General features: G+C 35.3%; 1 protein-coding gene across 17 annotated transcripts in view; it reads right to left on the minus strand.

Moving 5' to 3' along the window:
* Window positions 1-25001, minus strand: part of BMPR1B (bone morphogenetic protein receptor type 1B) — a 413639-nt gene that overhangs the window by 137870 nt on the left and 250768 nt on the right. For 13 of the 17 annotated variants that reach the window (XM_035293292.3, XM_078366787.1, XM_054253133.2 and 10 more), the window contains one exon: window positions 22828-22922. The gene's annotated coding sequence lies outside the window, so the exon portion shown is untranslated. Of the gene's footprint in view, window positions 1-22528; window positions 23126-25001 lie in introns of those variants that run through there. The other 4 variants (XM_035293295.3, XM_078366794.1, XM_035293297.3 and 1 more) reach the window with 4 other exon arrangements.

Raw genomic sequence — 25001 nt, forward strand, 5'->3', positions numbered from 1 at the left:
TTTACACTGGAGTCCTTATAAATTGGGTGTTATTTCCTTTCCACTAAGTTTCAAGGTATTAACAGCCAAGGAGGTGTTTTCTGACTTCTTCCTCCCTCCCTTTCTCCCACTTCCCACAAATAAATAATGCACTGCATGGATCACAATTTTAAGACCAGTCCCCAAACTTCAAAACTCCTAATATGGTGTTTTACCTAAACCCACCTTTATATTTGAAAACTTAATATTTTCTCTAAAATGGAAATAAACAAAATATGCATTCTCTGGTAGGTAACTTTACTTTCCAAAAATATCATTTATCTAGTCATTTCATAGCTAAACCTTGCAAATTCTTAAGTAAAGCAGTTCCATTTATTTTGACTTCCTGCCGAGGCTCTTCCTTCCAGAGAAAACATTATTCTAATATTTTCATCCATTAAGCACTCTTAAAATTAAATGTCCCTATTTAAACAAAATTTCTTACCCTCACTCCATAAAGGGAGGCAGTGGGCACAATTAAATGAAGAAATTTTTTTTCAGTTCTCTGGATGGAGTTGTACTTGTCTAGTTTTAAAGAAGCATAGATTACTTCCACTAGTGACTTCCATTACTACAACTACAATGGTAAACAAGTGGCTTTGTATGCATTACGAAGCAGTGGCCAACAGTTGCAAAACTTTCCTTGACCAGTGAACTTCCAGTGGGAAAAAAAACTGCTGAAAGTTCATGCACCCCAATTGCACATTCATTATAATTAAACAAAAAGATTACACAGACATTGCTGACAAGGATTATCAAAATAGATTGGCGCCACCTGCCCCTTGCTATCCCATTAATTAGTACGAAGTCAGAGGTGCCAATTAGCAAGAAGCAGCAGAAAAGGATCAGTAAACACAGCTCAAGCTGAACTTGAAGATTAACTCTTCCAGTTCAGGTTCCATTTCTTAACCATACTAGGTCGATTTGTTTATGCAACCTAAAATTGAATCCTAGGCTGCTTTCTTTGGCAGTTTTGAAAAACAGCAGCTATTTATCACTATGAAGACATTTCAGTTACACTAAATAATAATTCCAAAAATAACTACACAAAAAGTTCACATAATTCCATAAACAAGTGGACATTCAGTATTTCAGAGGGATGCAAAATACTAAATAATCCAGGTAATCCAGTGACTAAAATGCTTTCACATTATAAATTACAGATCTGTGGTAGTTAATGTTAAGTCAGGGAAACAACTAGAGTACTGTGTGGTTAATGGTAACTAGCATCCCCCTAGCTACTAAATAGCACTTTATGGGCTAGAGCAATATTAACTTTTTAAAAAGCAAGTAGAGTAAATGGCTTCATTATTTGTTTCATGTAAATATTAATCAGTTTTCATTTTATTCATTCTTAGAAAAAACTTTCCAAAAACAATATAGGTATTTCCATACAATTTCCAACTCAATCCAAAACTTCTCTGTTGACAGCAATATTATTCTGGATACCTAAAATTATTTCCTTTAAGAACAGCATTACAAAATGCAAATTATCAGCAAATTAAAATGTGAATTTTATAATGCTGTTGTACATAAAATAATCAGCAGACATTCTTTAATGATTATATTTCCTTCACTAAATATTTCAGTTGAACTTATACATTAAAATTTTGCTTTACTTAATGTGAACTGATTTTATTGAAACGACAGTATTATTGCTTAGCCTTGTGGCTAAAATCAAGTGTGAAAAGAGAGTATTTTCCTCAAGTTTTAGCGGGGAATTCTGCCCACAGAAGCTTTCTGTATTTGTTTACCCATCTCATAAGAGTATTTTCTCTTTGATGTTGACATAAAAGTATCTTATCTCTCTAGAGTCACCACAACTGTAGAGCAGGTGTTCTCTAACAACACTATCTACGAATCCTGAAGAATAAAATGTAGACTCTTTGCATTACAAAAAGATATATATGAAGGCCATTTCAACACCCAAATTTCCCAATGGCATTACAGTATACACATAGAAAAATGGGAATAACAATCTCACAGAATTGCTGAGAGATAACAGGTTTAAAGGAAATATTTTAGGGCAACACTGAAATATTGATGCTAAGTGCCAAGATTAATCTTTCTAGGAAACACCTGAAATATTACCTGTGACTGAAAACACTCTTAACATCTGATTTTGTAGCACACTGAGGTGAAGCCCAAGAATTGGATGTTTAAGAAACACATCTGATGATTCTAACACAGGTTCCATATAGCCCACACTAATAATGACTTCAGATATGAACATATGGAGGCCAAATACATGCAAAAAGTCCCTCATGGTGCAGAACAGGCAGAAAGAACAGGATGATGGCCATGAGACAAAAGTCAGATAACTTCACCGAGGGCAGCAGTAGTCAGCACAGAACTCACACAAATATAAGAATTCTACACTGGAACATGGCCTTCCAACTTCAGTTCATTTGAGAAACTGAAAAGAAAAATATTGACATAAAGGGGAGCTGCTTGTGTGGCTTGCTGAAGAGTGAAAAGAAACCTTGCAAATTGCTCACTTGTGCACCTTCCAGGAAATCTGGAGAGTGGGGTTATTGGTGGGGATGAAAGACCCCCACTCACACAAAGAAAAACGAAATGAATGTTTTCCCTATGGAAGAAGAAACAGAAGGAGCAAATGAAATAAGTGTAAATCTTTTCTCCCTATTCTTGTCTTGTCTGAATAATGCTGCTGTGTCTCCCTATAATAAATCATAGTCCTTGGAGAAAAATGACAATCACGTTGAAGTCGCACTATCCATATTTACTTGGTATAAACTGCTGCTTTACAAATATTTACATAATATATTGTGGGTAAGATGGAATACTTGTCAGGGAAAGGGTGTAAGTGTGTGTGTGTGTGTGTGTGTGTGTGTGTGTGTGTGTGTGTATTTTATAATATACATATGTAAAATATATATATATATATATATGTATTTTTTTTTAGATGGAATGTCCCTCTGTTACCAGACCAGAGTGCAATGGCACGATCTCAGCTTGCTGCAACCTCCGCTTCCCAGGTTCAAGTGATTCTCCTGCCTCAGCCTCCTGAGTACTGGGACTACCAGCACATGCCACCACAACCAGCTAATTATTAAATTTTTAGTAGAGGTTCAGTTTCATTATGTTGGCCAGGATGGTCTCCATCTCTTGATCTCTGATCCACCCACACTGGCCTCCCAAAGTGCTGGGATTACAGGCGTGAGCCACCACATCCAGCCATATATATTTTATTTAATAATGTGTTAGCTAAATGTGTAACTTTAAATATTTTGACATATTGTCTGTAGTTCTCCATTTGTACTCTTTCCCTGGACCCTGAAAAAGTCAGGAACAGATGTGGAAAACATTTCACAAATACTTTGTTAAAGCCTTCCATCTTTCTCCCTCTCTTGCCTTTCTTTTATCTTTACAATCTATAAATGATTGCATTCATTCAAAATGCCCTAAAGATAGCTATCTATTTCATCATTTCAACACACCAGAAAAAATTACATATGGTCTCAAATATTAGCCAATCTCTGTCATAGTAACAAATGGCAAAAACCTGAAGACAAATAAAAAGCTACATATATCTATCTATAAAGTTACAGAAAACAGGAAGGAGAAAACCAGATAGTCAACATACTTATTATAATTAGAGAAATAAAAATAAGTACAACATATTGATGTGGCTTTAGAAGAGCTTCAAAATAAGCAGAAGACAAAATCTTCACTTAAAATAACTCTGAACACCTAACATGGTACCTGGGGGGGTAAAGGGTACACACTAATTGTTAAACATATCAATAAGTGAAAAAAATGAAGTTGTAATAATTGTACTGAGACAAGTATTAACAGGTTATACAAGATCCTGCTAGACCTCAGCATGAAGGAACCTGCTCTAACTCAGGGTCTAGAGCTATGTGACCAAAGTTTTTGGTCTCAGGAACTTTCTACATTCCTCAAGCTTAATAAGGATCAAGAAGAGCTTTTGTTTCTATTTTTATATTTAGTTTAGGTTTGTTTTTATTTATGTTCTTGTTTTATCTTTGTTTCATTCACCATACTCAAAATTAAAACTAAGATATTTATAAAATAGTTATCAGCCCAGGAGTGGTGGCTCATGACCGTAATCCCAGCACTTAGGGAGGCCAAAGTGGGTGGATCAAGAGGTCAAGAGATGGAGACCATCCTGGCCAACACATTTCCTTATGCAATAACAAAAAAAAAAAAAAATCACACCTGGTAACATCTGGACCAATGTCATCCAAAAGGATTTTAAATATCTGGATGCTCTCAAGGTCACAGTGGCAGCTACAAAATTTTTCAAAATTGCAGTTTTTACGTGAAAGCTCAAATTTTATCACTGGTGTAAACACTATCAATTATCTGCCTTGAAGTATTAGTTCACTCATTTTGATTAAAATGTCTATTCAATATCTAAGTCTGAATTGTTAGTTTGTCTGTCACATTTTCAATTAAAAATGATGTTCCAGGCTGGGCATGGTGATTTATGCCTGTAATCCCAGAATTTTGGAAGGCAGAGGTGGAAGAATCACCTGAGGTCAGGAGTTGGAGACCAGCCTGGGCAACACAGTGAGACCTATCTCTACAAAAAATGTAATAATTATTCTGGTGTGGTGGTGCAGACCTGTAGTTACAGCTACTTTGAAGGCTGAGGCAGGAAGATACCTTGAGACCAGGAGCTGGAGCTATAGTGAGCTATGATGGCACCACTGCACTCCAGTCGGGGCAAAAACAGTCAAAAAAGATATTCCACTAAATAAGGAACTAGTTCAGCAACAACTCCTTGAGTAAAACCATTGTCCTTCAATATGCAGCAGGACCAAGCATATTTCTATTTTATCATAAAGAACATTATGAGATTTCACATAATTGAAAATTACTACTTTATGAAGAACGTTTTTCAGTTAAATGTTCATTTTTCTTTTCTTTCTTCAAGTGCGTCACAGTGAAGATCACAATGGTGTATAGTACAGCCTGTACGTTCATGGGTGCTGAGGTGGCAGTAATTTTACCTACCTCTGCTTCTAAACCACAGGAGCAAATGTCAGCACAGAGCAAAAGGCAAATAACATGTTCATGTTCTTGTGAAAATAGTTTTGAATTTACAGAGGCCCTAGAAGTTCTTAGAGATACCCCCTCCAAAGGGCCCATGGACTACACTTGCAAGCCACTGCTCTAGCTGCCTCTTCCCATGCATTGCAGAACCCTCTGGGATGGAGGGACAGCCACACTCCCACTCCACCCAATACCCCTGCTAGGTGACACTCTGTGAAGTACAGAATTATTTTGTTCTTAGCAAAGTGTTTTTAACTAGTATTTAGTGGGAAAGTCCCTGGGAAATAATGACATTTCGAAAACGTAAAAACCTTGAAATCAGAACCTCGGTAGTAAATATAACCCTGGTAGTAAAAATCTACAAATCTAGTCACTTAATTTCTAAGGATCCATTTTGTGTATAAAAGATGATATTAAAAGATTACATTCCTTTTAAAATTTTGATATTATAATGATAAAATTAGGTAAAAGATCCTCACATCATCTTACCCTACATAAAACAGAGAATGCAATCATTCCCACGCCTTATTTCACAGCCAGGTTAGCGGCCTTTCATTCTGTATAAGCTGCAATATAAACCAAAGAAAAATTCCACACAACTAATTTATTATTAGCTGGAGTCTGGCATAACAAAATTAAAATCTATTCATCAAATTAAGTACGTCAGGCTTTTTCATTGTTTTTTAAATAACAGTCGTTGAACCTCAGAAAGAAGTGCTTTTATTAACTTATTCTTAGTACCTTTGAATCTACACTTCTTGGGTGAATTCTACAAATTATAAGATAGTCCATCTGAATTTGGATACTGATATAATATTTGCTGAATCAACAAAAATTTATATTAACTGCAGAATTTAGAACTAGAAAAGACTTTACAGTTGATTTAGTTAACAAGATGGCAAATATGTTTAGAAATTATCAGCTGTCTCAGCTATTATAGAATTGTTTATTCATTCTTTTAACAATTATTAAGAGTTTACAACCTGTCAAACAACCACTCTAAGCACCAGATAAACAGAAATAAACAAAACACAGTCTCCGGCCAAATATGAAACTATATTTTCTCTAAAGACACAGACTTAGCCTCTGAATCCTTAAAACACTGTACCAAGAAACCACTACTAAGCAAATGTGCTATTTTGATCTAGTTTTAAGGTAATACACATCTTTATTTTAGGATGATAAAGTGTCTGATATGATGCTAGGTGCTACCAGAAACCCTGAAGAAGTAAAGTTAGTTTCCACAAAAAGACTGCGATCTAATTAGATAAGGTGATACAGTGATACATACATATACACATAAAGCAAATATATAATAAGTAGTACAATAATACGTCAACTTTATAACATAACAAATACAATAGACATCTAGACTTCAATGTGGGTTGATGACTTCAAACAATTATGTCTTCTAATTCATCACTTCACCCTTGCTGTTTTCTTCTGTCCCACATTACCAGTTGTACTATTCCAAAAGTTTACATTTTCTAATTTTTTAAATCATCTTTAAGGACAGTTTCCACGTATATAGAAAACAACGAGTATACAAATCCTGAGAAACTGGGCAGTTTTAGGACCTGTTTTCTCATGCAATTTAGCCTTTTCCAGAGCATAAATAGCCAGCCTGGAAAGGCATCACTGCAAGGGGTGAGCTGTCTCATGTGTAAAGCCTATTCATGTGGGTCCTTTAGTACTGACCCGTACCTGTAAGTCAGCCAAGGAAGCAAATGTCCATGATTTCTCAATGGAAAATCAGATAAAAATAATTTTATCTAAAATAACATCAGTTGAAGACAATACATCAAGAACTAGCCTTGCAGGGCTCAAACTAAATAGCCATAAAAATAAAATTCTAGAACTTTCACATAATCAAATTAGACAGATATATAGTCACTGTTTGTGGGACAAATAACTCTTGAAAGTCATATTTACTAAATCTGTTTCTCTACTTTGTACAGCGTCCTAACTCTAAAGGCCACACAGTGTTTTTTAATTTGGGAAAACTAGTTATTTAATGAGAAAGTTTCATAATTTTTAACATAAGACAAACCATTAAAAAACATAAATTCCCCTTTAAAAAATTTGCTTTCAACATTTTCAAAAGTATTATAAAGTTTAATCTCTCAGGAACTCTCTTAAAAATGCTTTCTTCCTTATTTTGGATAGGCACCTGTTTGTTTCTATGGGAGTGAGAAATACTAACCCAAACTGTTAATTATGAAGAAACTCTTCCCCACAATTTTGTTGCTTCTTCTCAGTACCATTGTATTTTATCATCTTTGTGTAAATACTTATAATTCTGCTTGTGTTCTAAAAGATTATTTAAGATATAGTAAATGGAGGACAGATGTTTAAAACATTGGGTCCACAATGAAGTTATAAATACTGCTAGCACAGTAAATTCTGTGATTAATTTTAGTCTGTTTATGTAATAGGTATGTTTACACAGCTGGAAAGGCATCAAAAATAACTGTCCCTATGCCAATATTAATTCAAAATCAGTATTAATAAGAAGCAGCATAGGCACATTTATATCAAAGTACACAAAGACTAAGTACGTATGCTTAAGATTAGAAATGAATCATTCAAACATATCAAGAATCAATTTCTCTTTAATTAATTACATTGTAATGTATTGAAATAATAATTCACAAACTGTGATGTTGGAAAAATTACTGCCTGACTTTCTGGTTCTGCCTAAAAAAAGACCTTCCTTCTGACAGACCTAAGATTCTAAACATGTTTGTACATCTAGACAGAAACCTTCTTAGTCGATCTTTCAGTTCCTTAATTGTGTAAGATATTCAGGGAAATAGGTATTGAAACCTTTTCAGGAAACTCTGCATTTTAACTTAATATGTTAAGAAAAACAAACCAGGCCAAGCACAATGGCTCACACTCGTAATCCTAGAACTTTGGGAGGCCAAGGCAGACAGATCGCCTCAGGTCAGGAGTTCAAGGCTAGTCTGGCTAACATGGTGAAACCCTGTTTCTACTGAAAATACAAAAAATTAGCTGGGTGTGGTGGTGCACGCCTGTAATCCCAGCTAGTTGGGAAGCGGAGGCAGGAGAATTGCTTGAACCCATAAGGTTGCAGAGAGCTGAAACTGCACCATTACACTCCAGCTTGGGCAACAAGAGTAAAACATCATCTCAAAAAAAAAAAGTTTAAAAAAAACAGCAAAATTATTATTATTCTTTCTTTGAGTTGGAGTCTCACTCTGTCACCCAGGCTGGAGTGCAGTAGCAGGATCTTGGCTCACTGCAACCTCCACCTCCAGGGTTCAAGTAATTCTCTGCCTCAGCCTCCCAAGTAGCTGGGTTTACAGGTGCCTGCCACCACACCCAGCTAATTGTTGTATTTTTAGTAGAGACAGGGTTTCACCATGTTGACCAGGCTGGTCTTGAACACCTGACCTCATGATCTACTTACTTCGGCCTCCCAAAGTGCTGGGATTACAGGCGTGAGCCACTGGCACCCAGTCCAAAATATTTTTAAATGGGTAATGAACTTCAAAGGGGACATCTCAAAATAGGGAATCTGCACATTATATTTATGACTAAAGAGCAATGTCCATTTTGTTACTAATGAAATAGTTCCATCAGTATCTTAAGTCGAACACATGAGGCCAATCAGGCTAGTTAACACCTAGTATCTATCTTTTCTTTTTTTCTCTTTTTTTTTTCTTGAGACAGAGTCCTGCTCTGTTGCCCAGGCTGGAGTGCAGTGGTGGGATGTTGGCTCACTGCAATCTCTGCCTCGAGTTAAGAGATTTTCCTTCCCCGATTATAGGTGTGCACCACCATGCCCGGCTAATTTTTGTGGCCAGGCTGGTCTTGAACTCCCAACCTCAGGTGATCCACCTGCCTCAGCCCCCCGAAGTGCTGGGATTACAGGCATAAGCCACTGCACCCAATCCCATGTTTTCTTTTTCCTTGGCAACAGATTCCTGGTTTTTCAGAGTAGTAATACAGCCAGCTAAAAGATCACTATGTAGCCATCTGATTAAAAGCTTGTTAATGAAATGTAACCAGGGCAGGGACATTTTGAATCGCTGCTTTCAGAAGGTACTTGCCTGGGAGGTATGTGCATATGTCTGTCACTCATATCCACCTCTTCCCTGCTGCCTAGAAATTAGACATGATAGTTAGAGCGATAGCAGCCACAATGAACTGTATGTGTCACTGAAGATGGAAGCCACATGCTAGGCTGATGGAGCAGAAAAAGAGAGAGACTAAGTCCCTGAGGTCTGTGGAGCAGACTCATAATCCCTGATTGTCTACCTCTGTCTACTATCTTTAGCAAACTAATGCAGGAACCAAAAATCAAATACTGGATGTTCTCACTTATAAGTGGGAGCTAAATGGTGAGCACTTATGAACACAAAGAAGGAAACAACAGACAGTGGGGCCTACTTGAAGGTGGATGGTGGGTGGAGGGAGAGGAGCAAGAAAAATAACTATTGGGTACTGGGCTTAATACCTGGGGTGGGGGGTGAAATAATCTGTACAACAAACCCCCGTGACACAAATTTATTTATGTAACCAACCTTCACATGTACTCCCAACCCTAAAATAAAAGTTTAACAAAAAACAAATTTGTTAACCAAATCAGGTATAGATTAAAAAGCAACTGACATACATTAAAGGTTTTTGACTAAAAAAGAGAGAGAAATAAGCTTCTAGTTTTTTTTCTACAATTATTTTCAGTTTCTTTACTTGCATCCAAATGCAGTTCCTAAATGATATATGCACACATCCAGCATATGAAAAATTAAGCTGATAATCTGTGGGCTGATGCCTCATGAGATTGTCCCTAACATTTTGTAATGGAAGAGAAAATCTGTCAACCCATTTTGATCCATTTGGACACCAAAACTCACCTGAAACAAATCTTTCTTAGCTATTACTAAACACCTGAGTGGCCTTCTTATCATAAGACATAAAGTAAAGATACAACATTGTTCTGGATTAAAGGGTAATGAAATTCCTGGTAGCCTAGCAAGGATCTTCCAATACCCTGGAGCTTAAAGAGCTAGTCGAAGGGAAGAACTAAACAATTTTCATATGGTCAAGCAACTTCCAAGGATCAGAGACACCTTGCTCCATTTTCTTTGAAGTGCAACACTACTGAAATTTCTCTTTTAATGAAGTGGGATGACTGTGAGAGCAAAAGACACCAGAACACCACAAGGAAGGATCAGAGCACCAAAATCAGGGTCTAGATGATGAAGCTGATAAAGATTTGTGGTTCCAAAATAGTGGATAACTGAGAATGGAAGTTTCATTAAACCAGAAGGGTGCCACTTCGGGGTAAGCAAGGACCTATTCCAGCAGGCATAAGAAAACATTCATCAATTAATAACCATACACTGGAATGGATGGAAATAGTTTCCAGGAATGACACAGTGGAAGCTACAGAAAAACAACAATAAGAAAAATGAGATTAATTTTTGGGATCTAAGATTATTGTACTTATACTAGGAAATGTAAAATACCCATCTTTACCCTGAAATGGATTCCTCCTATGTCTTCTATTTTCATAAGTCATACCAGCATCTAGCCAATTAGTCAGGTCAGACAACTTGAGACGTTCTGCCGCTATTCCTTCTCTGAGTCCCCCAGATCTGTTTGGTTTATGCTCTTTTCATATCTTTAGAGTTTCCTTTGACTTGCAATCCTCTGCCTCTTAATTTCACGATCTCATTTGCTCTCACTCAGTTTTACTATGCCATCTTTTGGCTAGATTCTCAACTTCGGTTCATCATTCTCCATACTGAAAGAGGAACTCCTCTTCAGAGAAAGCTCCTTCCTTACAAATGAGGACACTGAGGTCCAGAGAGGTTAATTAATTTGTTACAGTTCTCACAATTACTAGAAGGTGGAGGCAGGATCAGAACTCCAGCTCTCTAAATTCAGAGCCCACCATTTTAACCACTTATTAAACTAGGAAGCATCCCCCAGATAAACCATGAAAGTAGAAAGTAAGGGTATCCTGAAAACTGGTGCTTCAACCTGACACATACTCCATAACTGTGTTTTAAATATCACAGTTTCTCAATTCCATGAGGCCAACTTCAACTTACTATGAGCTTGGGAAGAAGAAACTCTGCATCATTTTAATGTGAATCATGTTGTATGTAATTTTTTGTGACTTGCTTCTTTCATTCAAAATTGTGCTTTGGGGATTCTGCAGGCTCATGAATGTAACTAGGGCTCATTCATTTTTATTATGTTAATTCCCCTGTATAAAAATATTTTCCAGTTTATCAATTCTGTTCTCTGTTGGGTTGTTTCCAGATTTGTTTCATTTGTTTCCCTACCATGTACAACACTACTGTTAAAAAATTGCATACCTATTTCCTGAGACATACAAGCAAAAATTTCTACAGGATATATACCTGGGGATAGAACTGCTGAGAGAAAAATATGTTTATGTTCAGTTTCAATTTACCTATACAGTTATACCAATTTTCATTGCCATTAGCAGTGAATGAGAGTTCCTGTTGCTTCATGTCCACACCAAAATTTGTTATTTTCAGACTTTTAAATTTTTACCTACATGGTAGGTATGAAATGAAGTGGTACATCACCACCTTTTTTTTTTCCTAAGATAGACAAAGAGTCTCATTCTATCAATCAGGCTACCGTGCAGTGGAGTGATCACAGTTCACTACAACCAACAACTCTGGGGCTCAAGATCCTTCTGTCAGCCTTCCTAAGCTCTGGGATTATAGGCATGAGCTACTACGCCCAACCCTCATCACTCTAGTTTTAATTTATTTCTTTAATTATTAATGAAGTTCAGCACATTTTCATATGTTTATTGACCATTTGGATTTTCTCTTTTTGAAATTCCTATTTTTATATTTACAAATTTACTTTTCTTACTGATTCACAGATTCCTTAATAAATTCTATATACTAAACCAATTTTGGGCCTTTCTTGCTCTTTTTTAGTGTCCTTTCATGAATACAGTTTTGTTTTTTCATTATAGTGTTGCTAAATTGGTAATTTTTTTTCTTTATTATTTGCTGTACTTCTGGTCTTGGTAAAGAAATTCTTATTTTAGCTGATAATATTTATTTTCTAAATATTTTAAAGTACTAACTGTCATAGTTAAGTCCTTCATCTATATCTGCTTATGGAATGAGGTGAGTGGTAACAATCTTCACTCTCCATGTGGATAACTCCCTAGAGTGGCAGCTTGGACTCAAGGCTCACTGGGACCTCAACAAGAACAAGTGTCAGATTGGCTGATGATACCGGCCATGGATGGAAGCATTAAACTGAAGTTACTGCACAGCATTACAGGTAGAGAGAGAAGGAAAGTGAAGAGGCTAAGGGAAAAGAAAATCAAGTTGACAAATTCACTCCACTCACATTTTTATGACGTTTTACCAAGTTTACATAATTCTACATAGTCACACTGTCATCACTTTTCCCCATACACTATGAGACAGATATTCAATAGTTTACTTAAGCTGGCCTGTATTCCCTATAAACGCTTTATTGACATACCAACACAGCTTACTAAAACAGTCAGGAAAATATTACTGATTTTCAGCCACCCTATGTACTGATTAATAATTTTTATGTGATAATTCAGTGGCTCTCAAACTAGACTCCCTCATAGTTGCACAAGTTCAATGCAGGTGTTCTGCCACTATAATCATATTAAATTCTTTTCTCAGTTTTCAAAAAAAATTAAATTTATGAAATTTTCTTAATATGAAATAACACTCTACTAACTTTTTTCTTAAATAACTTGTACCTGCTACTCATTATTTCTATAGCGTTTGGTATGGGTTAACATATTACATATTTATTTCTTTACATTTTCACATATTGTAATTAAGATAACCAAGCTTCAGAACTATTCTGGCAAGGCCAAAACACTTGACTTTTCACTCTGGGATCTTCTCCCACCCTTACCTCATCTTGATTTTTCCATGTATAAAATGCATATTCTTGTTTCAAAGCATTAAAGGAGCAAGGTGAAAAGAAGCAATAGGTCTTAAAATCCTTTTAAAATGCAAAACATTTTACTAACAGGAGTTATAATTTATAAGAATCTTAAATTACATTTTACAAATAATGAGGCTAGAACAGTCATGAAAAAGTCAACAGATAATTTCTAAAGGTCATTTTTTCCATAGCTTTTATTTCTTCTACACCAAATGTTTAAAAAAAGGTTCTTCTAACTAAATTAAAAATAGAATTTGCTTTGAATATCATTTACTGTCCCATATAATTTCTGATAGAGTTCCTGAAAAGCAGAGCCAGGCAAAGGTCTGAGAGGTCATCTTAGATCACCCTGTTTGTTGAACTGACCTAAAATGTAAGAAATGAGAGACCTTACAGGAGGCCAATGTACAACTGGCCATCTGTGTGTTCTACATTCCTTATGCTATTTCTAAACCAGTATTTGATCTCAGGGATGCTCTAATAGCATCAATTAATATGACTGGCAATACACAGCTAACAAGCTGAAACAAATGTGTCACCAAAAATATTCTATTAAAATATAGCCAAAATTTTAAAGTTGATTCTCTACCTCTGCAATTCATAGTAGTTTGGACTATTAACAATGGAAATCATGTTAGCACAAATATCACATTTCCTTTTAACTAGAAGGAACACACACTATGGGTACAGCTTCAAACTGACCACAAAACCAGCTTCCCAAGTTAAGAACACATGGCTTCAGGAGACATATTTTAAACTCACAGCTTTTCAAGCTGTACCAATCAACTTTATATTGCAATGGCTAAAGAAAAAAGACATTCAAAATTGTTGTTTCTACCAATAATAATTTTAAATAATTATATGTGGAGTATTGATGAATAACTCAAGTGACTATATGTATTGTATCTTGGCTCACTTAAAGCAAATAACAACAAAAAACCCTACACATTCAAAAAACTGTGAATTATTTCAGTAGAACGGTGTGTCCTAGGTCACCATGCTTTCTTTCTCCATGATTGTCAAGACTGATTTGCCAACAAGCCTCTGACAATAAACACAGATATAAATTTCAAGGTTAGTAAGCTATACTACTACTGGGAATAATGACATATTAATTTACTGATGAAGTTAAAATTGGTATAGAGAGAAGTAGAGAGAGCCACTTAAGAAAAAAAATGAATTTTACATGGAGAAAAAGCAAATATTCACCCGAGGAAATTAATATATAAAACCATAACTGAATTATGCTTCAACCATATACTGTGCAATAATCATCTTTACATTAAAGCAGGAAAATAAGTATAATTGAAAATGAGGAATAATATAAATAACCTATTTAGGACTTTAAGACAATACAAATACTGATGCATAATATTTCAAATAATAATAGAACACCCTGCTTATTAACTACAAGGTATAATTTCATTTTAAATGTTCTAGGGCAGGGCTATAAAACAAAATGAAGCGTGGCAGAATTGTTACCAAAGACATACCAATGAATCAACAAAAGGCAGAGTGATTCAAGGGGGAAAATGTCCTATATTATCTTGAAGCAACATTGTTTGCCTTGTGTTAAAAAGAAAAACAAAATAAAATATTTCATAGTGTGAAAATGCATAACAAAAATTAAAATTTCAAAGGATGTCTTTTTATAAACTTTCACATGTGAACCCCCTCACAAGTAGACAAACACAAACTATGTTTATGAAGTATGTCTATTCAGAGCAGACTAAAGTATCCTCTTACATCATTCCAGGTAACCAATTAGTACATACATACTGAGTTCTTATGATGCCAAAATATCCAGAACTTCCTTCCCTGCTTCAAACACGAGACCCTGATACCACAGCAATGAGCTTGAGTCTCTTAGCTGAGTAGCTTAAAACAGAGATGATAGCAAAAGCTGTTGGTTAGTGAGACTCATTTCTCCCCCAAATGAAACTTACAGTACAGAAAAAGAGACCCAGATGGAACAGTCACTCCCTGCTGACCTCGCAACTCCTTGTCAACTTTCCTGCTAAGGTCATAAGCAGATATGTGAGGGAGGACATGGTGCTGTTAAGCAAATGAGGAAGAACTGAAATATAAGTAGGGTAAAATGAAAGAAAACAATAAAAATCAATAGTTGTAGTAAAATCTGAGGAAGTTAAGAATTTTTTAGCTGCTTTGAATCTAATTTTAAAAGGATTATTTCCTTCCTTTTTGAGATTCTGGTATCTTCAGTGCTAATCCCAAATAAGAAGTTTCCATGTTACCAGTTTCATTGACTTGCCTTTATACTTTGAAAATCATCATTCCTGAACTCACTTTTTCACAGATGGACTCAAGCTGGGAAGATTCTTGCCATTAGAACCCTACGGACCCACATGTATTATCACTACTTATGACAAAAAGCATTTCTTTCTTTCTTTGGTAATGCTTCCTTAAAAGATGGACTTTGGCCAGATCTGAAATTAAATCATGACCTTATCACTTATTAGCTATGTGAGGTTATCATGTTACTTTATACTTCGGGGTCTCAGTTTTTTTTAATCCTAAAAAGAGGAAATAAGAATAAGTCATCCAAAAGTCTATTCAAAGGAACAATAAAATATACATATACATATATACACACATACATGCACCCTTAGTAAATGGAGACAGATATTCATACATAATTTCTCACACAGATTATTAGGTCTGCCTTAACATAAGTAATATACACAGTGTCTTGTCTATAGTAATTTCAAGAATTATGGCAAGTTAAATCCAACACCACCACCCTAACATGTTCCAATGCTTAAATCTCATTAAACAAGAAACATCAACTTTATAGAGATAAAAATTTTAATGCAATACAAACTGAAGGGTAACACAAAGAACTCACTTTTTGCCACAGGATACAAGAGAAAGATAAGTTCAAAAAATAAAAGTGGGAAAGGGGAAGAACAATTTAATAAAGGCGCTGAAGTACTTGATGAAAAAAATCCTTGTGGACTATAGTATCAATAGTAAATAAATTGAGCCATAAAAATATAGAAAAGTATTTTTCCTATTTCTAGATTTTAAAAGGCTTTCTAAGTTTCAAAAGATATTGAGAAAATATCAATCTGCTTTAATAAAAACATTTCAAAACATACTTACGTTTCAAAACACATAAAACAAAATTTAAAAATAATCCAAATCTTATGAAAGCAGTTGCAACTAACAGGTCTTTAAAGAATCAAGATCCTTTAATTTTTTTTAAATAAAGGAACAATTCTAAACCAGTAAGGGGAATAGAGCCTCTGAAAAAAAGCATAAGTATATAAATAGATAAATTATAAAGAATAAAAAGGTAATTACTCTGATTTAAGCTCACTAGTAATTAAGAATAAGTAAATTAAATATCACTTTATCATATTAGCAAAGATTTTAAAATTACACATTTCTTTGCAGGCAAGATATTTAAAAAGTAGGCAATACCTATTTAAAGTGAAAGGTATTAATCCAATGGAAAATTATCGCAAAGGGATAACCAGGCTTTTTTATTAATGAAAAAGCATGAAGAGAAGGTCACTTTGATTCTGATATGAGGGAGGAGGAAACAGGAAGGTACAGAAATCACCAGCTGAGTCTGAGAATAACCTTCAACTGCTATCTTCAAAAATTCTTTCATTGCTTATACATTGTTGGTAGGAATGTAAATTAGTTCAGCCACTGTGGAAGCAGTTTGGAGATTTCTCAAATAATGTAAAACAGAAATACCATTCAACCCAGCGAATCCCACTGCTGGGCATAGATCTAAAAGAAATAGTCCTAACCAAAAAGGCACATGCGCTTATATGTTCATCACAGCACTATTCACAGCAGCAAACACATGGGGTCAACCCAGCAGCCAATCAACAGTGGTTGGATAAAGAAAATATGATACATATACACCATGGAATACTACACTGCCATAAAAAAAGATTGAAATCATGTCCTTTGCAGCAGCTTAGATGCAGCTGGAAGCCATTATCCTAAGTGAATTAATAAAGGAACAGAAAACCAAATACTGTATATTCTCACCTGTAAGTGGCAGCTAAACACTGGGAGCTCATGGACATCCAAATGACAACAACAGAAACTGGAAACTACTAGAGATAGAGAGAGAGAAGGGAGGAAAAGCTAAAAGCTACCTAGTGGGTACTATGCTCACTACTTGGGTGACAGGATGATTTGTATTCCAAGCCTTAGCATCACACAACACACTTATGTAACAATCCTGTACATGTACTCCCTGAATTTAAAACAGAAGTTGAAATTATAAGACAACAACAACAAAAAACGTCTTTGATCTAAGTATACAATCAAGTTTTACCAGCGACCTTAATATTAATATGAATCAATGGAGCCAAAGAGCCCCAATTTCAATGGGAGTCATGGGAATAGAAACAGAGGAGCGAAGAGACTTAGTAGAAGATGACATGGACAAAACAAACCTGTTTTGCCCCTCTCTACATCTTCGAGTCTTTATATTTTTAAAAGAATCCTATATGAAAGTCAATATAACACAGAAAAGCACATTGAATTCTTTCATTTTTGTTTTAAACAAAGTTTTTTCCAGGTGTAAGTTAGAAAAAATAATCACCTTTAAACAAAACTGTGAAACAAAATACAGCCATATATTTCCTAATGAAATACTGACATTCTACATTGTAACCTTAGGCATAATCTAAACATAAAACTTGTTTTTTAGCTTCTATCTTTTGCTCCAGTACTATCTGCCATGTTCTATTGAATGAATGGTTGTGTAGCAGAATGTGATTATACCATGAAACAGAATAGAGTAATTCAGGAAAGCCAGAAAAGATATCTGTCACTAGAAAAAAATAAGTGGGAACATACTCCATCTCACTCAATGGTAAATTACTAGCTTTAACTTTAAGGAATTAAAAAATAATGCAAAGGACTCTAATACAAGACAAGACACAGAAACACACCAAATTAAGCTTTGAAGGCAATATGAAAAATAAAAACAGAGTAATTACACTCAGACAAGAAAAGCCACATCAACAAAATACTGGCCTAATAATTACATAATACTAATTTTTATCCAAATCTTAACTAGATACTTGAAAAGCTGATGTGTGGCAGGTTACATTATCTGTAGATGCCACAACTGCCCATTGAAAAAATGGAAGTACTGAAGAAAAGTGTTTAAGTCCCACTTCCATCATTAATTTACTCTTCTCTCAGATTCTATGAGTTACATGTCCTTCACTGTTATGAAAAAAATTTTGGTTGGCAATAAAGCTTCTAACAATGATCAAATAAGACTTGATTGTTTTGGTAAAATCCTTCATGCCTCATTTCAATCACAAAGTTCTTTGAGCTTTTCTTGGTGCTGGTGGTGGTGGTTTTGCTTATGTTTGTTATCGTTATAATCTTTCCATACTGAGGCAAGCTTGGGTTTCCCTCCTCACTGGCTAACAGGAACTTGGTATATTTTTATGCCCATACTAAAGAATCTTCCATCATCCTAATCATATAATATTTATATTATCTGATATGCCAGTGAGATCTATAACATCCACACCTATAGCTCTTTGCTAAGGCACCTTCTTCACATATTTTAACACAGGATAGTTATATGGGAAAAATGTATCTTAAAAGAAGTTCTAAATTGAATTATGGTCCATTCCAAGAAATTAAGATTACCAATTTTCCTATGAAAATACCAATCTTGTTTTCATTCCTAAGACAGATACAATTCAAGGTTAAACAAACAGAAGAGTCATATTCAATGTCTGGAAGATGTTTATAAGGCTTAAATAGTAATGGAAACTGCTGGTAGAGTACACTGAGAAGTAAAAATAATCAAATTAGGAAAACTCTAAGTTACTCCAAATTGTTCATGAAGCTTTACACTTGTTCCTGGTATATAAAATATTTAATATATAAAGTAAGTACTTTTATGTACAATGGGCAAATAAAATTCAATTAAAGGCAAAATAAATTTACTTTTTATTGAATGGCAGAGCTAAAAGAAACAGCTGCTATTTCTCAACTACTTTTTTTAAGCGTCAACTTCCTTCTCTTCCAACATTTCTATTTTGAGAAGGAAATTCTTCTGCCTGGAATATCACCTTTCAGGTTTGAGATTTTTTAGACCATGATTTTCTATTATTTCCTTAAAACCCAAACTATCTCTGCACCAGTAAACAAAATTGGAAGGTAGACCTCTACTAGTAATATTGGGAGCAATTTCACTCTGCAATTCTCTAGGATACATGAGGATGGACATCTTCTCTCCTGAAGCTCTCTCTGGGCCTTTGGGAAGGCATGACACTGTCTTCAGTTTGATAGGGCATCCCTTAATTCATCACAGCAGTCAACAATGCAACAGCAACTAGCTGATTTTTTTGACAGACTTCACAAAATTAATTACATAAACAGTATTTTTGGAATATATATGTTGAATTTTTATTTGCTAACCAATATCATTTTGACTTTTGTTACTCAAATAAGCTTATGAGTTCAGCAAATATCTATTTGCATGGACACACACACACACACTACACTGTGATTGGTCTTAGAAAAACAAACAAAATAATTCTTCAGATTATTATTATCCCCAAAGTATGTACCATCTACTTAAGATGCTTTTCTTAAATCTAATCAAAAATTTAAAATATATTAAAGTAAAAGGGCTATAAAGAAAAGTATGTTTAAAATAAGCATGATAAAGTTTTTGTTTACTTCAAATTCTGGGGCACTTGTTATATGCTAGGTCTTGGGTAAGCATAAAAAACATTCAATGTACAAATCCGGCCATAAATAGGTTACAGTCTGAGGCAGAAACAAAAGCATAAAACACTATATTATCAAGCTCTGTAAAGTACCAGGACAGAGCCAAGGTACTTTATATAGAAGGCCAAGTCATAGAGTCTCAGAGTGAACCAGCAAACCTTTCTCCACTGAGGTTAGAAGGCAACGACTGGGAAGAGGGTTTTCAAGATAGAACAGCATAAATGATTCAAGAAAAAAGCAATCCAATGTGGACTGTTTGAGAAATAGAAGATATTCAATACCGCCAGCAAATAAAACTGAGAAAGGGGAATATTCCCATAGATGGGCAAGAGAGTTGTAGACAACAGCCCAGAAGGAATGGCAAAAGATTAATATAGAACAGAAGTAGAAGGTATATGAACAAGACACTCATAGTAAAGCCTGAGAAGTAGAAAGACAGGGATGGGAAGGTTTTAGCATAAAAGCAATGAGTTCATCAGGGTAGGAGACTGACTCCTCTAAAAGCAGTGCAGTAGGCCCAGCCCAGGGGTCCTGCCTGTAATCCTAGCATGTCGGGAGGCCAAGGCAGGAAGATTACCTGAGGTCAGGAGTTCGCGAACAGCCTGACCAACATGGAGAACCCCCATCGTTACTAAAAATACAAGAGTAGCTGAGTGTGGTGGCGCATGCCTGTAATCCCAGCTACTTGGAAGGCTGAGGCAGAACTGCTTGAACCCAGGAGATGGAGGTTGTGGTGAGGCAAGATAGCACCACTGCACTCCAGCCTGGGCAACAAGAGCAAAACTTCACCTCAAAAAAAAAAAAAGAAAAAGAAAAGAAAAGAGTAATACAGCAGATGAACTACTAGCAGACCAAACTCTAGGACAGTGAGATCAATGAGGGCTAATATTCATATAATATTTCAAGCTAAATTCATTCACATTGCTTCAATAGATAATTAACACATAATACAAAAGATGCCATTTTTTGTTTTGTAAAATATGCCTGCCTATAAAATATTATTTATAAATAGTATAAATAAGCAATGTCAAGATAGACAACAGAGCCATAAATAATATTGACAGGGCATTTCAAGTTTTAAAACACTCAAGCAGTCTTCAACCAAAATACATCCTAATTTAGACATTATCATCCAATGTCACAATTTTGTACTTCTTCTTGATTTAAAGAAAAACTTTCTTTAGTTTCTCTTTATTGTAGTTCTTTATTTGCCTTTTCAGCTCAAATTTCAACAAGGTACTTCAGAAACAAGACACCAGAAGTAATAAAAACAAAACCAATAAAAGGGGGAAATAAAGCAATTATCATGCCACTGTTTATGCAAAATATAAAGCAAAAAATAAATAAAAGGCATTGAATAAAAATCTGAAATTAAAATCTTGGTTATGAGATGTTACTCAAAGGCAAGAGCAAAGAAAAAATGATGAACTTAGCCAGTTAGGTTCTATAATTGAGAAATGCCCATTCTAGATCAATCACGATTGTACTTTCAAAATAAAGATATTGTCAAAAATCTAAATCAAATGCACTAATAAAATGGTAGGCAGAATTTGAAGAAGTACAAAGATTCAGATGATAACAAGCATTAAATGAATGTTAAAACACAGTTTAAGGTATCAATTAAACTAGCCTTAAAGCATTTCTGAATTAATAAAATGATTTTTGAAACATTTTGCATCATTTGAAAAGTTATATATGCATTCAACAAAAGTGATACTGTACAACTATTGGTCTCATTTTAAGATTCTTACTTTGCATGTAAACATATTCTACCTGCTGTTTTAAATCTGGCTTATCCTGTTTTAGAATGAGCTCATTTCTGTATATTAGTCCCTAACACAAAATCTGTGCCAGAGTATTAGATTTTCCTCATAGCTCTATTGGTGTACAGTTTCAGCTCTATAGCAGCATCAATCTCATTTTGGTTTTTAACTTAAATATGTAGTACAGAAAACCCTTTGGAACTATAATCACCATCTAAAACCTAACCTAACAGTTCTAAATATCATGCTAATGTTGATAGTTCTACATTCTGAAAAGCAATCAAGGAAATTTTCATTATGTTAGTAGATAAATTTCTTCTAGTTAAGGCCACATTTCTAGTGAAACAACATAATTTACTTTCTAGTACATGTGTAGTAGACATAAAGATACAAATATATACTTTACATGAGTGTTCTAAAGCAGAAAATACATAGAAAACAATTTTTTCTGTCTCCTTTAGTGCCAATGCTTTTAACGGTAATCTGGAATATGCAAAATCATAATAAAGATGAACATGCTACAACAGCATGCACACACAGGGAAACATATTTAAAGTGCCACATGTGATGACAGGAAAGAACGAACTATTAATGCGTAGGAGGAGATGTTAATTTTAGTTTGAGGTTTAGTAGGGAGTCGCAGTTTTTAAGGAACCAATAGCAAGTGCCCTGGACAAGCAGAGAACTCCTCAGTGCTTGTCTTTGTCACTGTGGATTAGGAAGACTGTTCTCACTTCCTACCGCCCCAGGTTCTCTCTAATCCCAAAGGTACTATTTCACTTCAGTGCACTGGCAAGTGGACGTTAGCTTCTTTCTTAAAAAGACTCCATGTTACCCAAATTCCCAGCTTCCACATTTTGACACTCTATTGCATCTTCAAACATTCATCTGAATGTTTCCCTTACAATCCATGTCTAGACCACCACTCACTACAATCAACTTAACCGACACTAATACCGACATAAAAGTAAATAGGAATTTACCAACTGGAAGACCTCGAGTTTGATAGAATGAAGAGACAGAAACTTACTGACAGGAAACAATGTGAAATTGGTGTTTAAGAGCTGTTCCTACCACACGCAGGAAATGTCTTGTGAATGTACCCGGCATTCTCAACAGCAGTACACAAAACGGCTCTGCCACCAAGAACATTCTTACCCAGCAGGCAGCCCTCCTCATTAGCTTTGACAAGCCACACAGCCCTTTGCTTACTGGTGCAGTGCAGCCAACAGGGAGAGGGAGTTTACGAGTAACAGCGAGACAGAACTGGCTAATTACTTACCTTCTCACTTATGGCAGGCTTGCTTGTTTAACTTTTTGTTTCCTCTCTTGTCATAGCTCAGCGCCAAATGGTTATGGATCAGCAGAAGTCTGAACCTGACAGTTAAAAAGAATATATTTTCAGAACAAAATTGGAAATTAACATTCCCTCCACTGCAGACTATCGTTCCTCGCCCTCTGTGTGCATGTTATTCTCCCGTTTTCTCTCTGCAAGGCAGCTACGTAGTGGTCTATAAATATTGACCCTGACACTTGCTCAGTGCTTTGCTTGCTCATGGCACAGGTCTGTGTTACTGAACACCGTGGTAATACTCCGGCAAAGTTCTCAGCTGCTCAGACAAAGCTGTGGATTGGCTCACTACCCAGCAACCCTGTGCTTGCCTGGAAATACCATTCTGCTGCCAGCTTTACAGATGCTATGGGCCTTTCCTGAGGCCCAAATCAGGCACAGAAGGGCAATTATGAAGTTTGTCTGAAGAAATACAACTTTTCTCAAGCAGGTGGAGAAAAGTGGGGCTAGGTGGAGTCAAAGACAAGAAAGGAAATAATGCCTTTGTTCTGGCCAAACAACACAATCTCAAACCCTTTATGAAAGTCGTATCTAAATGTCAATCAAGCTTTATAAAACTTAATTATAACACATTATTAATCCAAATGACACAGGAAAGCAGTTTTGTAATTGTTTTTAATATTGGTTCTCAATGAGGAAGGCTGCAGTAACTACATAACTGGTCACAAAAAATATTTCAACATAAGTTCATTTGGAGAATGATAGAAATGCATAGGAAAGTACAATATTAATCAGATACATCATATATTTAGTGAAAGATGCTAAAACATAACCTGAAATTGTAACTCAATATAGTATTTAGTTACAGTTCAAATATAAACTTCTATATTTATCTTACGACAAGTTGAAAATTTAATTTTTAGATTAAGGATAGAATCCAAGCCATGACATTAGAGTATATGGTTTGCAGGCAACATAAACAAGGTACCTCCGCCACCTATAATGTCCACAGTATGAACAAGTAGAAAATAAATCAGTCCGTATTTTTTACTTCCTGTCAAGGATAATGATTTGTTTACTTTACTAAAATTTTCTCTTGATTAAATCAAAGGTAAAGGAAACTTTTGGAAGACTCTGGTCACTTTACTCATCTTAGGGATAAGAATATCAACTCCCAGGCTGGTTACTTTGCCCAGGGTCACACAGAACTTTGTGGCGGAGCCAAAACTAGAATCCTTGTCAGACTGTTCCTTCTGTTAGAATGGTGGTTGTTCTCAAACTCATCTTTAGGCTCATCTTCATGTGAAAGCTTACTGAAATCTTACCAGTAAAGGCAAGTATTACAGCCAGAAATATGATCAGCGCAGAACAAAATTAACTTTTTACAGTGTAACTGACCCAAAAAATAAAGTTACTCGTAAGAATTAACTTTCAAACAATTGAAATCCACCTTTCCTTGCTTAATGCAATAACTAATATTTGTCTAATAAATTAACTTATTGTCAAGAGAGGTATATAACTAGGTACTGAACAGGTAAAGATAAAACATAGTTCTTAACTCTCAAAGACCTTCAAGGTCTATTTCCAGAAAAGCAAAAGAGAAGTTCAATGTAAAACAACATAGCAACAAAGACTACAGGAGGCAACCTAGGGAGAAGGGAAAATGAGCATCTGAGCCAACATGAACTGGGAGTAGAAGAGGTATTTCTCACTCCAGACTTCTGGATCTTAAAGAATGAGCAGAAGGTAGTGAGGCAAAGAAGGGAAGAATAACACAATCAAGACAAAGGCAGGAAAGAGCACAATATATACTTAGAACTTCAAATAGATCTTTCTTGCTGGAGCTTAGAATGTAAGGCAGAAAGTAGTTAAAAACAAAACAAAACAAAAGAGAAGGAGGAAGGTGATGAGGGATTTTACAAGCCAGGTTGACAAACGTGGGTTTTATAGAGTAGGATAGGCTACCAGACTTTAACTGCCTTTATTCACAGACTTTTAAAAGAATTTTGAAAAATTATGTAACCATTTACACATTACCAAATTGACAGCTACAAATTTTCACCTGTGGTAAAATATGTACTTGCAAAGAATTTCTACCCTATTGGAAATATTGACATTTTAAAACAAAACACATCAGCTATTTTAAGTATACTCACTAGCATCTA

This window comes from Callithrix jacchus, chromosome 3 (assembly GCF_049354715.1).
Source record: "Callithrix jacchus isolate 240 chromosome 3, calJac240_pri, whole genome shotgun sequence".
Taxonomy (NCBI): domain Eukaryota; kingdom Metazoa; phylum Chordata; class Mammalia; order Primates; family Cebidae; genus Callithrix; species Callithrix jacchus.